The 25292-nt window shown below is 32.5% G+C and overlaps 1 long non-coding RNA gene across 1 annotated transcript; it reads right to left on the bottom strand.

Moving 5' to 3' along the window:
- Nucleotides 1-19039: 19039 nt before the first annotated feature.
- LOC123308248 lies at nucleotides 19040-21328 on the bottom strand. The gene is made up of 3 exons (XR_006537076.1): nucleotides 20787-21328; nucleotides 19679-19933; nucleotides 19040-19603 (listed from the first exon to the last, which is right to left on the bottom strand). It is a non-coding gene; the product is annotated as an uncharacterized LOC123308248 (long non-coding RNA).
- Nucleotides 21329-25292: the final 3964 nt, after the last annotated feature.

Raw genomic sequence — 25292 nt, forward strand, 5'->3', positions numbered from 1 at the left:
CATAAACTGGCCTTTCCGATCGGACATTGATTACCAAGGGTATTAAGCATATCTTCGTGAATCTGCTTATCTCTTAACCCTTTTAAATACAGGTATTTGATGATGGCTCGTTACTCCAATTTTTCGATTTTCACAATTTCAGTGAATTTCTTTCAATTTATTGCGTAACTCTGGTTTAGTTTTTTGACCTCAAACTTCACACTGACACTTCTAATGAGTTATTGTTCATTGCTCTGGTAACGCAATATTTTTTTATGCATGGAACTGGTCTAGGGTAACTACATATCAATACATCCTCGTATTCAATTGACTCGTCATCTTATTTTTCCGATATATCTAATTCTGTAATTCATATCAGGGTTCAATATATTGAAAAATCATAAAAAACTACTTCTGAATAATATCCCGAAATTCGATGCAACAAAATTTTATCAGAATTCTCCAAAAACAAAATTAAAAGTGATCTCATTTTTGAATGTTGCCAGAAGTAGTTCTCTTGCGAAGTTACCTGAATTTCGCCCCATTGAAAATAGTCTATTCTTGCCATCTCAGAATCCGGTCATACGAAACTCACTGAACTTGGTGTACCACAGACTGTACTGTACTGTACAGTAGTTATATGATATGCGTACTCTCATATCCTACTTCTCTTGGAAAGGACCCCCTTAAGACACTTTTTACTGGCAACAATGTCTTTGGAACCGCGTATTTGAATTCTTTGAAATTATAGTTACACCGTTAAAAATCTCATTCAATTGAAAAAAGTAAGAATCACAGGCAAACTTATCAGAATTTTTCTTTGATTACGTCTTCCTCACTGGCATATCCTTTAGGAAAAGTATGCTTGGTTACCTTTCTTTGGTTCACATCTCCATGAGTTCTTGCAATGCTTTGACATTAGTTGCAGCTTGATCACAGATTGTAGAAATAGGTTGGAACTAATTTCTAACATACTGTTCGATATCTCTCCACCTAATGTCTTTAACTATAACATTTTCACACCACCAATTGGTGTGAAATGGAAAGATATAGGTAGTTTCAACCTGTTTTTGAGTTCTCTAATCATCATCAGCCCATTGCCAAAATATTCAAAACCACTGATACTACCTTTGCTCTCATGTAAGTCAAAATGGTGGCATCAGAGAAATTTCATCCCACATCAACACTATTATTCTCCCCAGCGGACTCCACTTTTCTATAGCGTATTGCAACTACAAGAAGATATTGTTATTTAACGCTGGCTGAATAGAATGTCCTTCAAGAAATTATTTAAGATTGACCTGCTTGTTAAAGCGAAATCTCTAATCAGAAATCGATATGCCCTTGGACTCTGTTTTGACAATGTGAGAGTCCTGATTTTGTCCTCCACTATGCTGCTTTTATATTTATGCTATTTTACTATTATGCTAATATGCTATTTATTTTTATTTACAAATTTGCCTGCCTCTCTCAATTGGCACTAGATGAGTGTGTGGAAGCACTCGTGAAACTTCATCCATACAGCGACAATACAAAATCATTCACTTCCGAAAAACTTTGACTCAGTTTTGTTTGAAATTGAAAATGGATCATCGTTCTAGCCTCATGAAGAGTCCTATAACGTGCGTTCAGAAAACTTTGTCGTCAAGTATGCTATGCAATTTTGAAAAAGGATATACTGCGCGTGGACACAATTCTTTGCTTGAATTACTTCCTCATAAAACAATATGAAAATATGAAAAAAATGATGACTTCAACCTTAGCGCAATTTTGTTCAAACAGAAACTTTTTCAAAAAGAGTTGCAACAAGATCCAAAGATGATTCCTTCCAACGTGTGAAAAGTATCTCTTTCACTGAATTTAATATAGAGCAGGAAATATGAGGTGATTTGAAAAATTCCATGTAAAAATTTTGAACGAATTTGACATCTTTCATACACCAAAACAATAATCTTGAAATAATAGAGGATCATCTTTAACTTGAGGAAGTTTTTCAATGAGTGCTCTGGATCCACCTTATTGAAAAGAAATATTGAACCATTCATTTGAATTTTTTCTGCTATAAAAGGCAAAATAATCTTTGCTTTCATAACGTTCAGATGTTACTTGTTCAAACAAAATTGGTCTGATCATTCTACTCTGACTGATGGGCGATATACTCCACTCATTGGAAAATGAATTGGCGTCTCAATGAAAAAATGTACTGGTTTTTGGCTAATCAAAATATTTATATTTTGGGATTTGTCATATCCAGAAAGATTGAAGCATCAGAAAAATACATAGATTTAGGTTATCGATGATTTGTTTGAAAGACAAGAGTAAAAAGCTATTCCGAAAGGGTTATTTGTCTATAACATACTGATAACAAACTAGTCTATAATAAAAAATATTGATGCAATCTTTGACAGTCGTGTGACACATGCCAACAAAGACCACAGTCAGTTGAGGTGATAAAACCCGAACAGATTCGTGGAATTTCTTCCATCACATTTTTGACATTCTTGATTACCTCTGGGGTTCTCCTCTTTGGATGACCACTCCTTTTTTGCTTTGAACCAGTTTCACTGAAAATACATCGTGAAACAGTACCTTCAGAAGATTTATAAATAAGTCTACAGCAACATTGAAAAACTCTGTACTGAATTAACTGAAATATTATCCATAGAATATTTTCACTCACCTTCTATTTTCTTGAATTTTTCTTGGTAATCTCAAAAAAATTGTTACTTATGCGGAATTTCGGAAGAATACGAAAAGGAATTCCTCAATGAATACTTTTTGCAAGTCGGTATGAACCATTTTCCGTCGGGTTACGGCCAAAACCAGATAAGTACATTTTTTTAACCATTTTTGTGTTTGTTTTGCATTACCAACGTGTGTTAATTAGATTTTTTTTTATTTTGATCATTGATTATGTTCACAGAACAATCTATGTTATTTTTTCACTTATTTCCCTCAATGTATTTGTTTTATTGTGGGGTTATCTTTCAATCCTCATTTACACAAAACTATCAAAATGTTACTTAGGTATCTGGTTTTGGCAGTAAGATGACGCTTTAATATGATGATTATATTATTATAACAGCCATTCAAAACGCTAACTAGACAAATAATTGATACAGAATATTGTTGACACAAGCAAGAAATCACAGAATTTCAACCTTCACAACTGCATAGCCTACTTGACGACGATTTTTTCATTGCAATGTTAAAACAAATCCTTCTATTTCATAAGAATAGATAAATGCGGAATTTGCTACAATATAATTAGTTTATTGATGAAAGTTCTATATGTGAATTAATGTGTAGGTGCAAATAATAATAGAAGTAGTTACGCATTTTATACTTGTAATCTTCATGACGCTTGATCAATAAGCAGCCCAAACAAGCTCTGAGTTGAGCGAGTGAAGAAAGTGAATTGAATCATTCTCATTCATGTATTTGTGTTTGGTCTCGAATATTTCTCCGCTACCAAATTCTTGATTGGGAAATCCATAAAATTGTCATCTTGAACTAAATCATTAAATCTTGCCTTCGTTATTTCTCGTTCCGGAAATGATTGTTAGTGGAACTAAAATAACACAAGCTTCACCTATAAGTTTCCTCCTCCTAAGTGCCTTCTATAATGGAGGTTCGCAATTGCATAACTTCCTCTATAATGCGATCTTCATGAATTGAATCATTCTCATTTGTTCGTGTTTGGTCTCGAATATTTCTCTGCTACCAAATTCTTGATTAGAAAATTCAGTATGTGCTCATATTGAATTAAATCTTAAGATCTTGCCTCTGTTGTCAATCTATTCGTATATGATTGCCATATACTACACAAATTTTATTCAAATCTTCCATGTGTAGCGATGTCATTTGAGCACTGAAAGAACTCGGTGCATATACATGGCTCACGAGAATTATCCTCTGTGTGAGCCCAGGAAAAATCCTGATGAAATTAAAAGAACGAAAACTGTTGATGCCTCCATCCTCCATACTTATCAAAATGGTTTTTGTGGAACTAGAACAATATGAATTTAACCTTTAAATTTCCTCCTCCTGAGTTTTCAATGCCCTGATGAATGATTCGATTTTATCATATAGAAAAGTGAGGACCTCCCTTCTTCTCACAATGGCATTTTCCATCAGTTAATGCAACATCTATCTCTGAACGTTTAGTTAGGCTTCCGACTGCTTTTTGGTAATTTTCCCCGAATAGAGGAAAACTACTCACCAGAAGAGCAGCTTTGGAAATCGGAACTTGTCCTCATCTGGCAGGCAATATCGTCATGAATCTTCTTGAGAAGGCTCCAGAATTACAGCCACTGATGTGAATCTATGATGAATTTTACACATTCTACCAGTTTGGGAAGATTATACGTCGACAACTTCCCTGCTGCATGTTCAACCTATGATCTTTCACCTTTTCGGTCTTTCATTCTTCGTACTTGCATTTGGTCTTTGAAAATTCAGTCTCGTACTTGATGTTTTTTTCTCTTTTTCCTAAGTTGTCTTCGGAGGAAAACATTTTTTCACATTTCATCTTGCGATTCAGTCCAGTCGAATGCTCTGGGACGTCTAGTAAAACAAGACCTGTTGCTTGTTAATTTTGGAATCCTTCTGTTATTCATTCTGTGAGTCTCAGTAATTGAAACTCCGTTGAATGATCTCTTTTTAATCCGAATCGTTCTGCTGTAAACTGATCATAGACACGGATCCGTTCTGGATCTCTTAAATTTCCATTCAGATAATTTTTCATTCTTCGAATCATTCAAACTTTTCGGACTTTGTATGAGTCAGTACTTTATCTTTTGGTACATTCAAAACACATGTTGGTTTCATATGAACTACATCATGTAATTGACTTGAGAAAAATGTATATTTAATATCATGTTGTACCAGCTTCCATTCATATTGTACAGCTTATGATAATATTGCTCTTGACGTGAACATTCGAACCATCGGGGAGTAAAAATTGCTATTTTCTGAATCTGGTTGTTGAAAACGCCTTGCCACTAAACGCGCTCTCTTCACAAAATATTTATCTATTATCTTATCTGGATTTTTTCCTGGTATATACATTTTGGTGTCTACATAAGTAGTTACTTATTCGGAATCCTCTTCAGAAAAAAGTACTATATTTACAAATGAGTATACATTGTATAGAGCTATTCCTATGCAGAAAACCACAATATGTATATATGCATATAAAATATAAATGGAAGAAATTAAGCGGAATTAATCCTCAGAGAAATATTAACCGTAGCAACTTTTTTCGGTATTTCGATCCTCATCAGTACGGTGAAAATTTTAATACGTTATAATATCTTTTATTTCATCTCGAATTTTTCCTGGTATCCACATTTTGTTATCTACATAGTTAGTTACTTTTTTGGAATCATCTTTAGAAAAAAGTGCCGTATTTATAAATGAGTATACATTGTATAGAGCTATTCCTATGCAGAAAACCACAATATGTATATATGCATATAAAATATAAATGGAAGAAATTAAGCGGAATTAATCCTCAGAGAAATATTAACCGTAGAAACGTTTTTCGGTATTTCGATCCTCATCATTACCGTGAAAATTTTAATACGTTATAATATCTTTTATTTCATCTCGAATTTTTCCTGGTATCCACATTTTGTTATCTACATAAGTAGTTACTTTTTTGGAATCATCTTTAGAAAAAAATGCTGTATTTATAAATGAGTTTACATTGTATAGAGCTATTCCTATGCAGAAAACCACACTATTTATAATGCATATAGAATATAAATGGAAGAAATTAAGCGGAATTAATCCTCAGAGAAATATTAACCGTAGAAACGTTTTTCGGTATTTCGATCCTCATCAGTACGGTGAAAATTTTAATACGTTATAATATCTTTTATTTCATCTCGAATTTTTCCTGGTATCCACATTTTGTAATCTACATAAGTAGTTACTTTTTCGGAATCATCTTCAGAAAAAAGTGCCGTATTTATAAATGAGTATACACTGTATAGAGCTATTCTTATGCAGAAAACCACACTATTTATAATGCATATAAAATATAAATGGAAGAAATTAAGCGGAAGTAATCCTCAGAGAAATATTAACCGTAGAAACGTTTATCGTTATTTCGATCCTCATCATTACGGTGAAGATTTTAATACGTTATTTCATCTCGAATTTTTCCTGGTATCCAAATTTTGTTATCTACATAAGTAGTTACTTTTTCGGAATCATCTACAGAAAAAAGTGCCGTATTTATAAATGAGCATACATTGTATAGAGCTATTCCTATGCAGAAAACCTCAATATTTATATATGCATATAAAATATAAAAGGAAGAAATCAAGCGGAAGTAATCCTCAGAGAAATATTAATCGTAGAAACGTTTTTTGGTATTTCGATCCTCATCAGTACTGTGAAAATTTTAATACGTTATAATATCTTTTATTTCATCTCGAATTTTTCGTGGTATCCACATTTTGTTATCTACATAAGTAGTTACTTTTTCGGAATCATCTTCAGAAAAAAGTGCCGTATTTACAAATGAGTATACATTGTATAGAGCTATTCTTATGCAGAAAACCACACTATTTATAATGCATATAAAATATAAATGGAAGAAATTAAGCGGAAGTAATCCTCAGAGAAATATTAACCGTAGAAACGTTTTTCGGTATTTCGATCCTCATCAGTACTGTGAAAATTTTAATACGTTATAATATCTTTTATTTCATCTCGAATTTTTCCTGTAATCCACATTTTGTTATCTACATAAGTAGTTACTTTTTCGGAATCATCTTCAGAAAAAAGTGCCGTATTTATAAATTAGTATACATTGTATAGAGCTATTCCTATATGCAGAAAACCACAATATTTATATATGCATATAAAATATAAATGGAAGAAATTAAGCGGAAGTAATCCTCAGAGAAATATAAACCGTAGAAACGTTTTTCGGTATTTCAATCCTCATCAGTACGGTGAAAATTTTAATACGTTATAATATCTTTTATTTCATCTCGAATTTTTCCTGGTATTCACATTTTGTTATCTACATAAGTAGTTACTTTTTCGGAATCATCTTCAGAAAAAAGTGCCGTATTTATAAATTAGTATACATTGTATAAAGCTATTCTTATGCAGAAAACCACACTATTTATAATGCATATAAAATATAAATGGAAGAAATTAAGCGGAAGTAATCCTCAGAGAAATATTAATCGTAGAAACGTTTTTTGGTATTTCGATCCTCATCAGTACTGTGAAAATTTTAATACGTTATAATATCTTTTATTTCATCTCGAATTTTTCCTGTAATCCACATTTTGTTATCTACATAAGTAGTTACTTTTTCGGAATCATCTTCAGAAAAAAGTGCCGTATTTATAAATTAGTATACATTGTATAGAGCTATTCTTATGCAGAAAACCACACTATTTATAATGCATATAAAATATAAATGGAAGAAATTAAGCGGAAGTAATCCTCAGAGAAATATTAACCGTAGAAACGTTTATCGTTATTTCGATCCTCATCAGTACGGTGAAGATTTTAATACGTTATTTCATCTCGAATTTTTCCTGGTATCCAAATTTTGTTATCTACATAAGTAGTTACTTTTTCGGAATCATCTACAGAAAAAAGTGCCGTATTTATAAATGAGCATACATTGTATAGAGCTATTCCTATGCAGAAAACCTCAATATTTATATATGCATATAAAATATAAAAGGAAGAAATCAAGCGGAAGTAATCCTCAGAGAAATATTAATCGTAGAAACGTTTTTTGGTATTTCGATCCTCATCAGTACTGTGAAAATTTTAATACGTTATAATATCTTTTATTTCATCTCGAATTTTTCCTGGTATCCACATTTTGTCATCTACATAAGTAGTTAGTTTTTCGGAATCATCTTCAGAAAAAAGTGCCGTATTTATAAATTAGTATACATTGTATAGAGCTATTCTTATGCAGAAAACCACACTATTTATAATGCATATAAAATATAAATGGAAGAAATTAAGCGGAAGTAATCCTCAGAGAAATATTAATCGTAGAAACGTTTTTTGGTATTTCGATCCTCATCAGTACTGTGAAAATTTTAATACGTTATAATATCTTTTATTTCATCTCGAATTTTTCCTGTAATCCACATTTTGTTATCTACATAAGTAGTTACTTTTTCGGAATCATCTTCAGAAAAAAGTGCCGTATTTATAAATTAGTATACATTGTATAGAGCTATTCCTATGCAGAAAACAACACTATCTATATGCAAAGATTATAGAGTAGGAAGATGGGAAACGACACTACTAATCTAGTACTAAAAACCGACTACACTTTGGGCCTGTGTTTCACATACTGAGAAATTAAATGGCGCTGAAATCGTAACATTAAACAGTAAAATTACAGTTGTCTGCCTTATCATTGAAAGGCGCGAAATTCCATTGTATGCCTTGCCGAAGGGCGCGAAATTCGAATTTTATTCCTCTACCGAAAGGCGCGAAATTCAAATTTCATTCCTTTTATAGGAATCGAAATATCGACTTAGTGGAGGCCAGAAAAAAACATCCTGAACGAGAAAACAAAACCAGGGCTTTGTTTTCTGATCAGGAAGTTTTTTCCATGTAAACATTGTTATGAATGGATTAATATTAATGAAATACTTTGTTAGATCTGCTTAATTTTTATTCGAAATTCATAACAAAATATGACACAATTGAAAATGTTACAGGGTGTATTTAAAGGTGAGGTTTTTTTAACAGAAGGTACAACAGGAGAGAATAATCCTGTCGACATTCTCACCTTTGAATACATCTATTTACAAACAACACAACTTTGAATATAGGATACAAAAGTACATATTGAACTATTATTTAATCAAAATCAAATATACTTTTTTGAATCTGTAAAATTAGTGGAATTTGCACAATTTTTATCAGAAATTTATATGAACAAATATTCAATATACAATAATCACATAGACATTTCAAGAATTTCTTTGCATATTAGTCACAGATTTCTCAGAACCACAATTAAAAAAAAACACTTACAGAGACGTACAAGATCCGTATGTTAGTAAAGAAATATAAGAATAACAACAAGTCAACTCCATAATGCAAATAACAATAACCTTTATCCAGCCATAAATGATTTTCACAATTCATTGATAAATTGAAATATGTGTATCTAAACCCTACACCAATGAATACAATTGTAGTGTCGGTCATTTTCGAATATCTGACTGTCGGAAGCGCGAAGGCATTTAATGAATGAATCAAAAAGTTTGCAAGACATATGCCCCAACTTCAGCAGTTCTAATTGAAAATATAGAAGAGGGTGTATTTCTCAAAAATCACTGTTTATAAGCCTAGGATACAAGTGCATTTCATGCTCGTATATTATTTAATTCCTACAGGTTTGAGTATCAAGCTCCTGATATGTTCAATGACTATCCAGCAAAGAGTTGAATGTTGATGAGTCAAATGAGAAATTTAATGGCAAAAGGGGTGGGAAAATGTGATTGTATCTGTTTTATAGATCTCAAGGCAACTGTACTACATCGATGTGTGTCAAAGAGAGTAGAAATTTCAAGCGGAAAGTGATTCTTCTTGAAAAAGGTGAAATAACATCTTACCTATAATCTACCTTATCCCATGAAGATTCATACGAAGTAATTTGGCCAAGTATTTTGTTATACCAACCAGTATTATGGAAATATGGAAATGTATGCATTGGAAGGTCAACACTGACAAAGCAATGAGAGTGCAAATTCTGAGTGATGAAATTGTTGGACTAGTGTTAATTGGAGAAAACTACTAGCAGAGTGCAATAAGTCTGCGAGTTCATAAATGGCTAAAGTATTTGACTGTCAGAAGGTATGTGAATTGGAGAAAGACCAATAGAAAATGAGTGAATATGAATATTTCGTCTGACAGGCCTTTCCCACTGAAGAAAAGGAAAAAAATTTGTTCCAAATTAATGTCAGAGAAATCTGTACCACTTTCTGTCAATGCTATCTTCAAAACAATAAACTGTAACTACCTGATATTCTGTGAAATATATAAAATATTCTCTAACTGCTAACTCAATACTCAAAGAATTCCGTTGAGAATTCCTTTGCTAAAAGACAGTAAACAAACGTTGCTATCAGAATATCAGTCCTCAACAGTTTGACAATGAGCTCCTTCATAATTATATAACTTCCTGTGAGTTATACATCCTCTTCAGAAAAAATAAAACATCTGATAACGGGCAAATGAATCGCAGAAGAGATAAATATTTTAGTAATGAAGGATATTAAATAAGTACAAAACAGACCCTAAAATGAAGAATGCAGTTTTGTAGGGCTGGCCAAGAAATTAATCAAAATTCTTCCTTGCAGACTTTTCCCGACCAAAACAAGTTTTTGGTAGGACAACATCAAATCTTTCAAAGGAGAATTATTGAATTAATGATCATTTTCAATTGGTCCTCCTCTAATTTACTACTATTTAGGCAGTCAAATGCTTTGTCCATGTCACTTACTGCAGTGAATGTGCACTGTGCTGAAAGTTGCCCCAATTGCATGAGTACCACCATTGCAATACTCACTGATTCACTCAGAATTTGTACAGCATACTTAACTCTCATTGCATTAAATGTTGTGACCTTCAAGTGTTCCTCTGTTATTTTTGGCAAGAGCCTAACACGAATAGGATTCGCTGAAGTGCATACTTGTTTGATATAATTCCATGATACTGGTTTCCCTGCATAATCTAGATCATACTTCGCCAAATTATTTCTGATGCTTTTGAGGAGGTGAGGTACATCATAGATGAAATAAATTTTTTCTTCATTACTGAAAAAGAAGCACTGTTCTGTTGAAATTTCCAATTTCTTGGCCACGCTTTGATTCACTGGACTCTGCTCACAAATAATGGCTTTGACTTTGAGACCAGATCGTTGAGCTGCATCGATGGAGTCTAAGATAATCGTATATAAGTATTCATTTGTTGCTGTATGACCCAAAAACCAATATCCCAATACATATTTCCAATTATATGCTACCCCTCTTACCATACACACCAGAGATGTAGTTGCTTTAATATTTCTTCTGACTACTCCTGTGTCTACAACTCCAACAACTTTTCCATTTGACTGATCAAAGTGCAACTCTTCACTTAGACCAATTTCATCGAACATTAAACAACTAATTCCTTTTTTGTGCTCAGTGTTTGAGAAATGCAACCTCAAAGACTCTATAATTGCTGGATTAATTCCAGGTGAAATTTTCAATTGGGACTGCCAGTTTCTTAATGTTCTCGGAGTTGGTAAGTTTAAATATTTGGCTATTGCCTTATAGCCTTTAGGTGAGGCATAATACCATAGGAGACACATTTCTCTCAAATTGTCGTCATATCTACGATTGCGTTTATTAATAAAGTTTGCTCGTAATTCATTAGAAAATAGTTTATGTGCCTCCTTAGAGAGAAAACTTTTTGATTCCTTAATCATTTTAAGTATTGCACCTTTTGTACCTTTATTGCTGGATATAAGTGGCTTTCCTTTGCAGAAGCAATGCTGCACTTTTCTTTTATATATTTTGCATCGCAAAGAGTTTATTGTTGTTTTCATTTTTTGGATATTTCTATCTCTTTTGGGGAAGGACTTTGACGTCCTTTTCAGTGTGTGAGAACGTCTTTGCCGTATACTCAAAGGAATATCTGAAAAATGGGAAATACTGGTAATCTAATTTTATAACAAAACAATTAATTCAATAAATTATCTTATATATACAATAGAGTAATGCATTCAATTATTTTTGTGACAGATATCTAGGATCTTACTTACCATCAGTGTTTGTTGTAACATTTTCAACCTGATCACATTCCATTTCATGTGGCCCCTCCATGAAAGTAATGCTTCCTGTATAAGAAAAAAATATGCATTCAATGTAGGATATAAATGAGTAATGCATTCAGATGTGCATTGCAGATATCTAGGAACACTTACCATCAGTACTTGACGTCACACTTTCTATGTGCTCGCTTTCCATAACATGTGGTTCCTCCATGAAAGGAATCTGTATAAGAAAAACAAAAGCATGCAATATATGATAAATGAGTAATGCATTGCGAATATTGCGATGCATTCAGTAATGCATTGCAGATATCTAGGAAGACTTACCATCAATATTTGATGTATCACTTTCAAACTGCTCGCTCTCCATCGCATGCGGTTCATTTGGTGGCCCGTTCATGCACGGGATGCTTCCTGCATACAGTAACTTGCGTGGATAGAAGGCTTTGAATTGGCTTGCAGCAAAATGCTCACTGCACATGCTGTAGCATTTTCTCAACTCAATGTCTTTACGCCCAGAGAATTCTATCCACTTCATAGCACTAAACATAAAAATTAATCGGTCAATCTACATACGAGTCACATGGTACGAGTTTCAATACTTACGTTTCCAGTTTCTTTGGTAAGTTGAAAAAACTGACATTTGGAGAATCCCTTAAACTGCAGTTTCCGCAATTCTTTACCATACAGTATTTTCCGTAGGACATTTTTCTTTGATTTTAAACTTTCACTGAATAAAAAACACAAATAACAAATTTAGGCAACGAGCGAGGTAAAGCCGAGCGCTAGCGGTACGATATTCAAAACCAAAACATAAACAAAGAAACCATGTGCGAATATCTCCAATGCGCACTTTCAAAAGTTCAAATTATGTTCTGCAAATGGCCCTTCAAGAAATATTTTAACCAGTCTTAGTATTTTAATACACAACGGAACCACCAGGTGGCGCTCGCGTAAGTGTAGTCGTTTCGTTTCCCATCTTCCTTCTCTATAATCTTTGCTTATATGTATATAAAATATAAATATAAGAAATTGAGCGGACGTAACCCTCTGAGGGTGGGTTGTAGCTCAGCTTGTTTTCGTTGACCATTGGTTATCGTTCATTGGGTTGTTGTATGACAGATGTTTTGAAGGTAACCAAATGGTTAACTGTCCTTATTTATTTTCTGCTTACTCTTATCAACCATGCATTTCTGTTGGATTTTCATGGTTTCGTGTTTTTTTTTTGTGATTATTCGGACAATTTGGTCCCCAATTTGTTGTCTGAGAAAAAAAATTATGTACTATTTTCAAATTCAAGAAATGTCATAAAGTGCATAAGATATTAAATACCTCATTTCCACACAGCCAGATTCTTTGAGACAGCACTATTCAAACTTTCTACATTATTTTTCGACCACTTGCTTGCCTATGCAACAATAAAACATATCGTTCTAGTATTTCAAAATCAATTATAGAAATGAATTACAAACATATGTTTCAGGGAATAGAGGCTCACTTTTGATAGGAAAAAAATGTGGTACTCTTTTTTCTAAACCAAGCTTTCGCAATACTTTATTGCTTCTTCATTTTTTCCTATCAAAAGTGAGCCTCTATTCCCTGAAACATATGTTTATAGTTCAAAAATGCTCTTACCTCAGACTACAGAAATGAATTACTATATATTTATGTAAATATAATAATATATAAGTTTGAAATGTATACCTATATCCAAATTCTGGCTGGAATGTGTATTTTCCTCCTCGTTCATTATCAGAATGGACTACCCTTCGTCTAATTATGCAATAAAAATTGATTATTAGTACAAAAAAATATGGTTTGCTTTTTGAATATACCTTACTTCCCCATCAGATATATCTTCAACTGAAATAAAAATGATGATTGCAAAAAATATTCACAACTATCAAGAGTATAAGAATAAAATATGAGGTATCCAATAACTACACCTACCTATGATATCGCTATCGAATTCAGAAACGAATCCGGTCATTATTGTACCAATAATTTCCTTATTCCTGGAATCGACCTCGTTCTCCCTGAATACTACAGATGTACCACCACCTGTTGAATACGTTTGTTTTTTTTCTTCAGCAAATTATTTTAGAGATTTTTTCTTCAAGTTCAAATATTTGTTTTTTGAAATTATCAAACTCCTATAGGGCTCACTGCCAGCACTATTGAATTCTTTTTCAATCTCCACCCACGCTGCTTGTTTTTTTTATTATTTACGCTGTCCGTTTTTTTATTTTCGATAACATGCTCAGTGCTCATATAAATGTAAATAATACTAGAAGAAAGCACCCATTTGTTTTTCCGGTGCATTCTTTGTCTTTAACTGAAAAGGGACCATTGTACATGGGCATTAAACTGTTTAACAGTTTACCAGTAGTAATTCAAAGATTATATGGTCATGTGTTTTTCGGGAAAACTCTATATCGTTTTCTTTCAATGCTTGAGCCATACAATATCGAAGAATTTTATTGTAGGGATATTGTAGCGAATACTTGAAAATTTTTCGTTTTGGATAACCTGTTTTCCTTTCTACATATTTTGTATATATGGGAAATCAATAAATTATCGTTATTGTTATTGTTATTACTTTACTAAGGAAATGAGCAAATTTTCCTCACTTCTGGAGAAATTTGCTGATCGCTCATTACACAATGACATGCTTTTATTTTCCATATCTCAAAACAATCTAATAAAAATTATTTTCGTTTGTTTATTTGCCTTTTATTATAATAAATGAATGCAGAAAAAACTAAGAATACATACTTAAAATTTCCGAAAAACAAATATTCATTATTCACCTACCCTTGTCTCCCTAATTTATATTTATTTTATTTCTAAAGCCAAAAAAAAATTCACCAACTTTAAAATTTCAAATACTCCGTACTTTCGAATAGAACACAAATGATAATGTTGATGAGCGTTTCGAGGGTATTGCACAAAACCATAGAAAAATTACACCGAATGGAAGTTACTTATTCGTAATGATCTTCAGAAAAAAATGCCGTATTTATAAATGAGTATACACTGTATAGAGCTATTTCTATGCAGAAAACCACAACATTTATATATGTATATAAAATATAAATGGGAGAAATCAAGCGGAAGTAATCCTCAGAGAAATATTAACCGCAGACACGTGTTTCGGGCTTTCGACCCTCATCAGTATGGTGAAAATGTTAATACGTTATAATATCTATTATTTCATTTCGAATTTTTCCTGGTATCTACATTTTGATATCTACATAAATAGTTACTTTTTCGGAATCATCTTCAGAAAAAAGTACCGTATCCACAAACAAATGAGTATACATTGAGCTATTTCTATGCAGAAAACCACAATATTTATATATGTATATAAAGTATAAATGGGAGAAATTAAGCGGAAATAATCTCCGGAGAAATTTTAAACGTAAACACGTGTTTCGAGCATTCGGCCTTCATCAGTACGGTGGAAATGTTGATACGTTATAATATCTTGAATTTTTCCATCTACATAAGTTGTTACTTATTCGGAATCATCTTCAGTAAAAAGCACCGTATACACAAATGAGGATACATTTTATAGAGCTATTCCTGTGCAGAACAACAATGGTATGAATGCCCTTCCCGATAACGCATTCCACCCCTTTTTGTGAAAGCTTACCACCTTTTAGTTTTAATACATTAATACAACATGAAAATTTACAAACGCCCTTATCTTTAGGAATAGTTAGTTCTTCTCAAATGCAGGATTTTTCGATAAATACATCGGGATTCACCTCAAGATCAAGAAAAAAATAAGTTCTGCATTTTTCACGTACTCGCTCGATTTATTTTATGTTCATCAATTCATCAGAAAAATGGAAGAAATATTGCCAAAAGGAACAAAAAATTTAAAAACTTATGAAAACAAATGTACATTCAAAAATTGTTCCCTTAGGGAAGTTCCATTTTTAATTACTGAGAAAGAATTTTCTTTCAGAGGTAAATATGGAAAATTCATTTCGGAAAAGTATGTATATTTAATCAATGAAAAAAATTGTAATAATTCCTTTAATTTATTATATATTATAAAACTTATCGATACGTGATCTAATTTCAAAACACATGCTTATTGTGTCCACCCTTTTTGTGAAAAATTTATTCATGTAACTCCTAAGCAGTAGTAATTGAAAGGAAACACTAATATCTATTATTTTGTAATCCTAGGCAATCGATTTCGGACCATTTTTATTCCATCATCAGGCCAGCTGAAAGTTCACGATTTCAACGACAATATTTCTTTTCGTTATGATCAAATTCACTCTCTGAATGGAATTATTTTAGGTCAAGGTTGGGAGTATGCAACTTACTGTCATATAGAAGTCAAAAACGGATGAAGATGCACTTCATTTATTATATTTTTTCTCTTATTCATCTGGTTTATTAGGTTTCATCAACACAGGTTGTAATATTTTATTTATTAGTTCGGAAACGCGGTGTTGACTTGGAATGTATAGTTTATACTGTTTATAGCCATGGTCTGTTCTAGATGTTCGGGTTTATGCTCTATGGGTGGGAAATTTGAATTTGGTTTATTATTTTTAGTTATCTATGAGTAAATTAGATGCTAGTTTTACTCTTGTTCTCTAATTTTCTGTGTACTCGTAAGCATATAATTGTATTTCTTTAAATTTATGTCTATTCTTTCATGTAAGTCTTTGTAATATAGTGTGGATATGAAACATTTTCTAGTATTCATGTTGGATATATTCTATTGATCATTCTTTTTCGCTTTTTTTGTGGGTCAGTGGTATATTCAACAATCTGTGAAATAGAAATCTGAAAGCTACACTCTTCATTTGGGGTTTATGATAGGAGTCATTTTAAACTCAACAGATCGAGGTTATGAGCTCGGATATCAATTTGAACCATTTGAATAATAAAGCGACAAAATGGGAGGAACTGAAAGAAAATTGTTAAAGAAAGGAATTTTAAATGTGAATGCTTTAGAACAACGTCAGTCTGACATAATAAATTTAGATAAAGACACTCTGCGGAAAAAAAAACTTGGGTGATGTAAAATCTGACGTAGTCTATAGAAAAGTTGGATCAGAAACCTTGGCAAAAAATGACAGACATGTAAATGATGTAATTGATATGATGGAAATGCGTAATAGACATTCAAATTATATTCACTCCGAGGGAGTTCCATTTCATATTTATATTTATAGCATAGAGCAAAAGTGAATGGCAAGCAACTGGAAACTGGAACTATAGTACGCCTTACCAATAATATATGGGATATGAAATTCATCATGATGCGGGGGTAATTCAAGTGCAAAACTCTGGTAGAATTCATCCAGTTGTGGAAAATTTCCCTGCAACATGATGGGGGCAGCTAGAATTCAGTTTTTTTTTTAATAACCATATTATCCACGAAAACATAGATCCATTATCAAAAAAGAAATTCATCAGAATCTTAATTTTCTTTTAATGTCAACCCAAATTATTTTTTCTGCCCATTATTTGAAACAACTGACAGCGAACAAAAAATGTTATGGATACAATTCTTCTGAAGTCAATAGTTTCCGAGTTATTAGAGAAAATTTGTTATTTACTTTATGTTTCAATGTTAGTTAATTATCCTCGATATTATATTACTATGTAACCATGATAACAAGACTGAGTCCCTCAATAAAAGCATCTTTTCTTGAAATAAACAAAATAAATTTTATAATATACAAGAACTAGTATAATTTATTAATGAAAGTGGTTGAAAATTGACAAAAATAATACTTCTTATAAACTGAATATAAACTTTCAATGAAACTAATACCAAATACTAAATATGATGGAGAAAGTGAACGAAAAAATGATTTTAGCTTAACAAATGTTCAAATTGATGACCGTTTTGTTGTTGGCACAGTTGAAGTCTGTTTCTAAAAGAACGCCGCAGACGCAGAAGCATAGTTCTATCAATACTTTGAGAAGCATTTCTTATTGCTTGTTTTAAGTTGTCCATATTAGTGATGGCTTCTTGATATACTTTCTCTTTTTCATAGCCCCAAAGGAAAAAGTCACAAGTGTTTAAATCCTGACTCCTTGGTGTCAAAGCTACATTACTTCCTCGTTCTAACCACAATTCTGGGAATGTATTATCTAATTAAGTTCTCACATTTCTGGTGTGATGAACAGTGAATCAACCAAGTTACCGTCTTTTCGGTTGCCCACACACAAAAATTTATCTTTTTTCAAAATCTGTAATCTTAAGCTCCTGGTTTAATTTAATATGGTGTGGATGAGAGTTAGCTTGGCTCAAAATCTTATTTACAGATGTTTTTTCAAATTCAAATTCGCAGCAATTTCTCTGCAGCTTGTGTTCGGATTTTCTACAACAGATAACATCACGTTCATTTTATTTTCTTCAGAGGCTGTAACATTGTTGTGTTTTTTTTCGTATTTTACATTTCCAGTAGTTTCAAATCTATCCTTCAGTTTCTCGAACTGCCCCACATCTGGTTGAGACCAATCTGGGAATCTTTGAGCGTAAACTCTTGATGCCAAAAAGCAGTTTTTATCACATTCTCCGTTAATGTAGATCATATCCATGAGCTCGTTCATAGGAATCATTTTGCAATTCTTTAACAATTTCAACAGTACTCGAAGTTGACAGTTAAAAAACCAACATGCTTTCAATTGAACTTCAACTTTAAATCTGAGTTGAGTTACCATGGTTACGTATAGTTCATGACGACGCATGTGGATGATTCCTCATAACTCAAGTTCTATTGATTTTAGAATAATTTTTTTATTAGTACCGTTGAATGATAACTCAGTCAAATTAGTACTATTTCTGCTACTTTCCTTCATAGTTCATATTCAGGTTAACTCACTGAACTCAGTCTTGTTATAATGGTTACATAGCAAAATATTATCGAGGTTAATTAATTAACATTGAAACATAGGGTAAATAACAAATTTTCTTCAATAACTCGAAAACTATTGACTTTAAAATAATTGTGTCCATAACATTTTTATTCGCTTTCAGTTGTTTTAAATGATGAATAGAAAAAAAATATGGGTTGTCCTTTGAAAAAATATAGATTTCGATGAATTTTTGTTATGATAATGGATCTACGTTTTCGTGGACCCTGTATATAATATGGTGATTTACAAAGAACATTTTTAGTGTTTTATTTATTGACTGTAAACAGTCCAAATTTGAATCAATTACATAGAATAGGGATGGAGCTATAGTCCTTTATGGAAGTACGTCGGACTGTAAAAATATTAATGAAAAGTCAAATTTCTCGAAAACCGTTCAGAATTCAATATAGTTGTGACATCAAACCCTATTCAAATTTAACAAGGTAGTAAAAATATGTAGGCTGTTCCATTTAAAAAAACGAAGTTGATAGCTGTGCAAAAGAAACGAAACATTTTATGTAGTTCTAAATAATTTAAGGAGATGCTTTACTCCAAAAGAGGAAAGTTTTAATCGAAATTCTTTTTTGTAAAGTTAATGGAATTAGAGTAATCGTAATCGACTGCTGTCCCATGGAGCGGACACCCTGTATTAACTTACCTCTATGACCTCTTCTGCAGATTCAGACAGAATGTTCTCTTCCCGCAAATGCTTCAGCAATGACTTTGAATTGTTCAAGTGTACTTCAATCTTTTGTAAGCTTGCTGTAACGTTTTCAGTTTTCTGTTCTTCTGCTGAATAACTGTTTTGGCTACTGCAAAAGATCTTTTTGCTTTCTTAGGATAGGAGAAGTCAGAATCACTAAAATCTCCATATATGATTTTCTCTTGAGTCTCCTATAAAGATGAAAATCAATCAACGACTTCTTAAAAACCATTCATCATTATACCGCAATATTTGTTAGAACATACCTTTTTCTCGATGTTCTTGGACAAGTTCTATCAAGAATCATTTAAGAAACACTGAAAGTTACTGCAGTTGAAGATTCTTCAGGAGATTCAGATCCAGTTTCACTGGAAGACTGTGAAGCAGTTAAAGTTTCATATGTAGAAATTGCAGACAATGTCTCTATGGAACTATCGGAAGAAACACGTCCTTGAATTCCCCGAAGATTGGCTCTAACTGTTTGTTCCACTAATTGCCCAAGTGGATATGATGTGCACGAGCTGAAAATTTTAATTTTATGATATATGTCCTCAAACACACAAAAGATAGGATAGAAATAGGAATGGGGGTAATTTTAAATGGTCGTCAATACTTTTTCAGAGGGCTCCACTCATCAAAAATATCCCATTTGTGTTTAAATATTCACGTTTAAATATATCACTCGCAAAACAAAATCATAATCTCTGAAGTGATCTGAACAAATGCGATGATTTTGGGATAAATAGCTTGATGCAACTACAACAGTTCTAGCCCACTTCTCTCTAAGGATTACATTATCTGAAATCCTATCGATAAGGTGAAAACTTCAATTGATAAGCAATGAAAATAATATAACCATGTTACTAGAACAGAACAGAAATTTCTCAACTATCCAACATAAAAATAGTTATAGAATGGATGTGGACAATACTTGATGAAGAATTAAACTATAGAAAATGAATTATACAATTTTCTCTGAAATGAGTTTTTGAGGGCTACACTTGTTTCGCTATTACAACTATCGCAGACCTGAAGAAGCTATTGTGATAGAGAGATACGTGTGTTGATAAAATACTCATCTTTGTGAAAATTATTGATTCTGAAATGAAAGAATATTGGGATTCTTATACTAATTTTCTTTATTGTTCTTCAATACAACGCCGACGTTTCATTTCATCTAACTAAATGGACGATAACCTAAGAACAATTATTGATTCTGTTTTGTCAAATTCTGTCACGTTGTTAGTCATACTATTTTCGCCTCTGTTTTTAGCCGTATTCATAACGAAATTTTAGGGGTTTAAAATTATTTGAAACTTATTCATGAATCATCTACGCCACTGTCGCCACTGGGATGATAATGATGTTACTTACCCATGCAAGGAAAGATTATTTTCTTTTTCAACATATTTGCCACAAATTATACAAATTTCTAGGTAGGTCGGCAACGAAATTTTTGATATTCAAGTCTTAAAACGAACGAAACACTATTTAACCAAACTCAAATACGATAATGAACAATCCAATATTGGACGTAAATGCAGATGTAAACATAAACATAGAGATGTTGGACACACTTTTTCTTGTTGTTTACGTTATTTTCCTTTCTCCTTCATCTACGATCGTTATACAGACTTCAGTTTTGCATTGTTGAATGCAGTTTCGATAGCACTGAATTCTCTAGAATTGAAAGACTACTTGGATATGACTTTTCGCATAGTGATAACAACGGATAACTTCCTTTACATAAATAGAACTTCACCTCTGCTGTTCCCACCTATTTGGATTAATGGCTCAGGATATTGATAATTAATATAAAGACCATAACGTAAGTCGACATGTGAAAGAAATTGTAACTACATCATGTAATATTAATGCTTGGGAAATTTTTTGAGCTTGGTTCAAATATTTATATATCATAACTAATTGTCGTAGTCATTTTCATGAAAGAATTCAGAGATTTCATTTATAGCCTGTCAGTTATGTGCGATTAATTGTTACAGAATTTTTTCAATTGAATTTATTATTTTCGCTATATTATAATTAGTAACAATGTGAATTCACATTATTTTTGAAGTAATCGATAAATGCATGTCATAATAATAAATTGTGATCATGTTCTTGGAATAAATAATTATATTTGTTTGGATATTATGCTGTGTAAGATATATTTGAATCGGTTGATTTCTGTTGAATATTTCAATTATAAATTGATCTCCGTGAATTTTATGTATGAGACAAAATAAGTAATGGTCTAATATTTTTTTTAATAGCAATAAAACAAGTGGGAGGTCATGAATAGATAATCAGGATCGCTAAAAATTTTTATTTTCTCAGTTATCTGATGAGGTTTTCATTTTTCCGAATCCTTCTATTCATTTGTATATGGTAAAATAAAAAGGTATTGTACATAGTTTGTAACATTCGAAAAGAGTGGTAGGATTTAATTTAATGTTATATGGATATTCTTTTTTTCATAAGATTTTTGTAAATTAATGTATTTAAATATATTTAATATTCTCTGTCTGGATTTGCTCTTAATTTTAGAAAATTGTCACAGTTTTCACCTCCTTCTTTAATGAAATGATTAATCGACTTGATCAATAAACAGCCTTAACAAACTCTGAGGTGAGTGAGTGAAGAAAGTGAATTGAATCATTCTCATTTATGTATTTGTGTTTGGTCTCGAATATTTCTCCGCTACCAAATTCTTGATTGGGAAATCCATAAAATTGCCTTCTTGAACTAAATCATTAAATCTTGCCTCCGTTATTTTTCGTTCCGGCAATGATTGTTAGTGGAACTAAAATAACACAAGCTTCACCTATAAGTTTTCTCCTCCTAAGTGCCTTCTATAATGGAGGTTCAAAGTGGGAGGTCATGAATAGATAATCAGGATCGCTAAAAATTTTTATTTTCTCAGTTATCTGATGAGGTTTTCATTTTTCCGAATCCTTCCATTCATTTGTATATGGTCAAATAAAAAGGTATTGTACATAGTTTGTAACATTCGAAAAGAGTGGTAGGATTTAATTTAATTTTATATGGATATTCTTTTTTTTATAAGATTTTTGTAAATTAATGTATTTAAATATATTTAACATTGTAATGAGACATTTTATTTCAACAGGGGCGTAGCTACCGCGGTATCAGCGGTATCAGTGATACGGGGTCCCCAGGCTTTAGGGGCCCCCGAATGTCTGTAAGCAAAAAATTCCTAAAAATATTATCCAAAACCTCTTACAGATTTTACAATAGCATTTTTGAAAATAACTGCTAAGACAACCATTCATTTCAAAATCCTGTTCATTACACCGAATTGATCATTCAGATAGATACGAATACTTAAAAACTGAAATTCTGAAAATTCGTGTCATCAAAGAACTTTTAGAATTAGTCCTGATAAAATTCAATAGCCTTGCATACAGTTTTCCGGACGTTATTACTGCATGCCTTTTATTTTTGACCCTTCCGTTTACAACTGCAACCGCTGAAAGGAGTTTTTCAAAATTAAAACGCATAAAAAATTATCTGAGGACTTCTATGGGACAGGATCGGCTTTCAGACCTTGGAACATAAATACAGGGAATGGACATTGACGTGCTATGAATGTATTCGTTGTGGTACAAACATTCGATGCTTCTCTGTCTAGCGCGACACTAAGACAGTGGCTTGAAATAAATAAATTTGTATAGCTCCTACCTTTTCGTATGGAAAAATAACGTGACAATGATGTCAGATTCGACTATCTCCATTGTGATTGGCGACACTAAGCAACTATCTCACTCCAGTCTTTGGACAATAACAAATGTTTATTTTCCATTCCTTGTATCTATGTTCCAAGTTTCATGTCGTTATTGTCAATAGAGGGCAGAGCGGAAACAACTTAAAAAACTGAATTCGTCATCAGCTATGGCTGATTTGATAAATAGATTTGCTGAAATAAAGGCTAGAAAAGTGTACCTATCTTTAATTTTTCGTTTTTTGTTTACAAAAACAAAACCAAAAGAATTAGATATAACACCACAGTTCCTCATAGAGAGGACTTCCACTTTTCATAACTGTTTTTGAAACCGTTTACCGAGGTCGATCGCACTACGCATTCAGGCAGACGGTTCCAATTGTGAAATATCCGGTTAGGGAGGAAGTGTTGTCGTTGGGAGGACCTGAAATTTTCACGTTTCAATTTGAAAATGTGCCATCGCAAGTTATTCCTATTCAGAGGAAACATACTGCGAACACTTCTCGAAACGAGAAGATCAGGTAGCCGCGTACACGTCTCTCCTCGAAGAGTGGCAAATCCATGGCAGAAAGTCGCTGTTCATATGAGGGTCGCATTGGACCATAATGAGCGCGAATGGCCCATCGCTGTGTGGACTCAAGAATATCGCTGACGGCCTTCGTGGAGCACCACCAAACTGGACCAGCGTACTCAAGTGTTGGTCGGACGTATGTCTTGAGAATAATCCCGAAAGTTCGGTTGGAGTTGTTGGAGTTATTTTGGAAATTCTTTCAACACACAAGGGATATAAGTTTTAAAACAATAAACTCTTGAACTTCTTTATTAGCTCTAAGCTAGCACTTCTAAAAACTTCTAAGGTGTATTCGTAGAGCATCTAATTCTAGCGAATACCACAGCAGAATAGACTGAGCTTCATTACCTCTGCTGGTTGATTACATCCATAGAATCCATCGTAGCCATCGATCGGGAATTTTACTTCCATACAATACGAAATCTAACTTTCATGACCATCTATATATAATTATGTAATCGCACCCCATATTAATTCAATGTTACTTATCAAGATTAACCATAAGTATTGTATATGACTATGTTGCAGCCTGCAAAGTCAGCAGTGAACACCTGCAGTGCTGAGTCACATCCTATAGATAAGATATTTGTATAAAAGCATCTTCTTCCTTGCGTTCATTGAAGAAATAGATCTAGAGCCTTAGTCGACAGTCATAATTCACACAGAATATTCAAATATTCTCTATTGTAAATAAAGTGTTTTTTAAAAACCAAGTCTTCATCCCAAAATTCATAATTATATAAAGGTTGTATTGTTGGTTGTCGTCCATTGGTACTCAGGCGGAGCTTACTTCTAACATAAATATTAACCTTTATCTTATATTTTCCTTGAGAATTCCCTCCTTTCTCTAAAATTCCTGACATATTCCCTTATTCACATTCCTTGGCAAGAGATACCTCTACACCTCCACGTGGTTCTTGCCGGGCAACGTTATCTTTTGATGGAAGATAATCTTCAGTAAAATTCATTAAAAGATAACGGCTAAGTAGAGGAAAATGTTGAATGATACAGGCATTCAGATATGTAGAAGATCCTTTGAAGAATGAAAGGAAGAATCACACGATTTGGATGGAGAAGAAGAGTTTCATTAAAAATATGATTGTTTTTTTTGCTTTTGTCTTTTTTTATTTCAGATTAAGAATTTCGGGTAGGTAGGAGAAGATTCTTTTTTTTTTCTATCTATAGAAGAATTACATGAGGATGTTCGTCAAGGTTCTTCGATGTCACATATTTTCAGTTTATTTTTTTAAGTACGGGGAGGCAGGGTTTTTTGTACCCAGGTTTTTCCCTGACCTCTTGAATCATACGCAAATCTGTATGGTTCCCTCTCGCACTAACCTCAATTAGGTAGCTTTTGTTTCAATATTTATTGTATTATTTCAGCTCTCTCAATCCTAAAATGGTAATAAGAATTTAATAAACAATTACTTTTCTTCATTTACAAAAAAATTCCCATTTTCTGCAAGAATTCACTATAATCGAGTATAGATATGTGAATATTATGAATAAAATTATTAACTATAGCCAAATTAATTGCATCAAAATTGAAAAGAATCTAATAGGCACA

The sequence above is a fragment of the Coccinella septempunctata genome, chromosome 2 (assembly GCF_907165205.1).
Source record: "Coccinella septempunctata chromosome 2, icCocSept1.1, whole genome shotgun sequence".
NCBI classification, from domain to species: Eukaryota; Metazoa; Arthropoda; class Insecta; order Coleoptera; family Coccinellidae; genus Coccinella; species Coccinella septempunctata.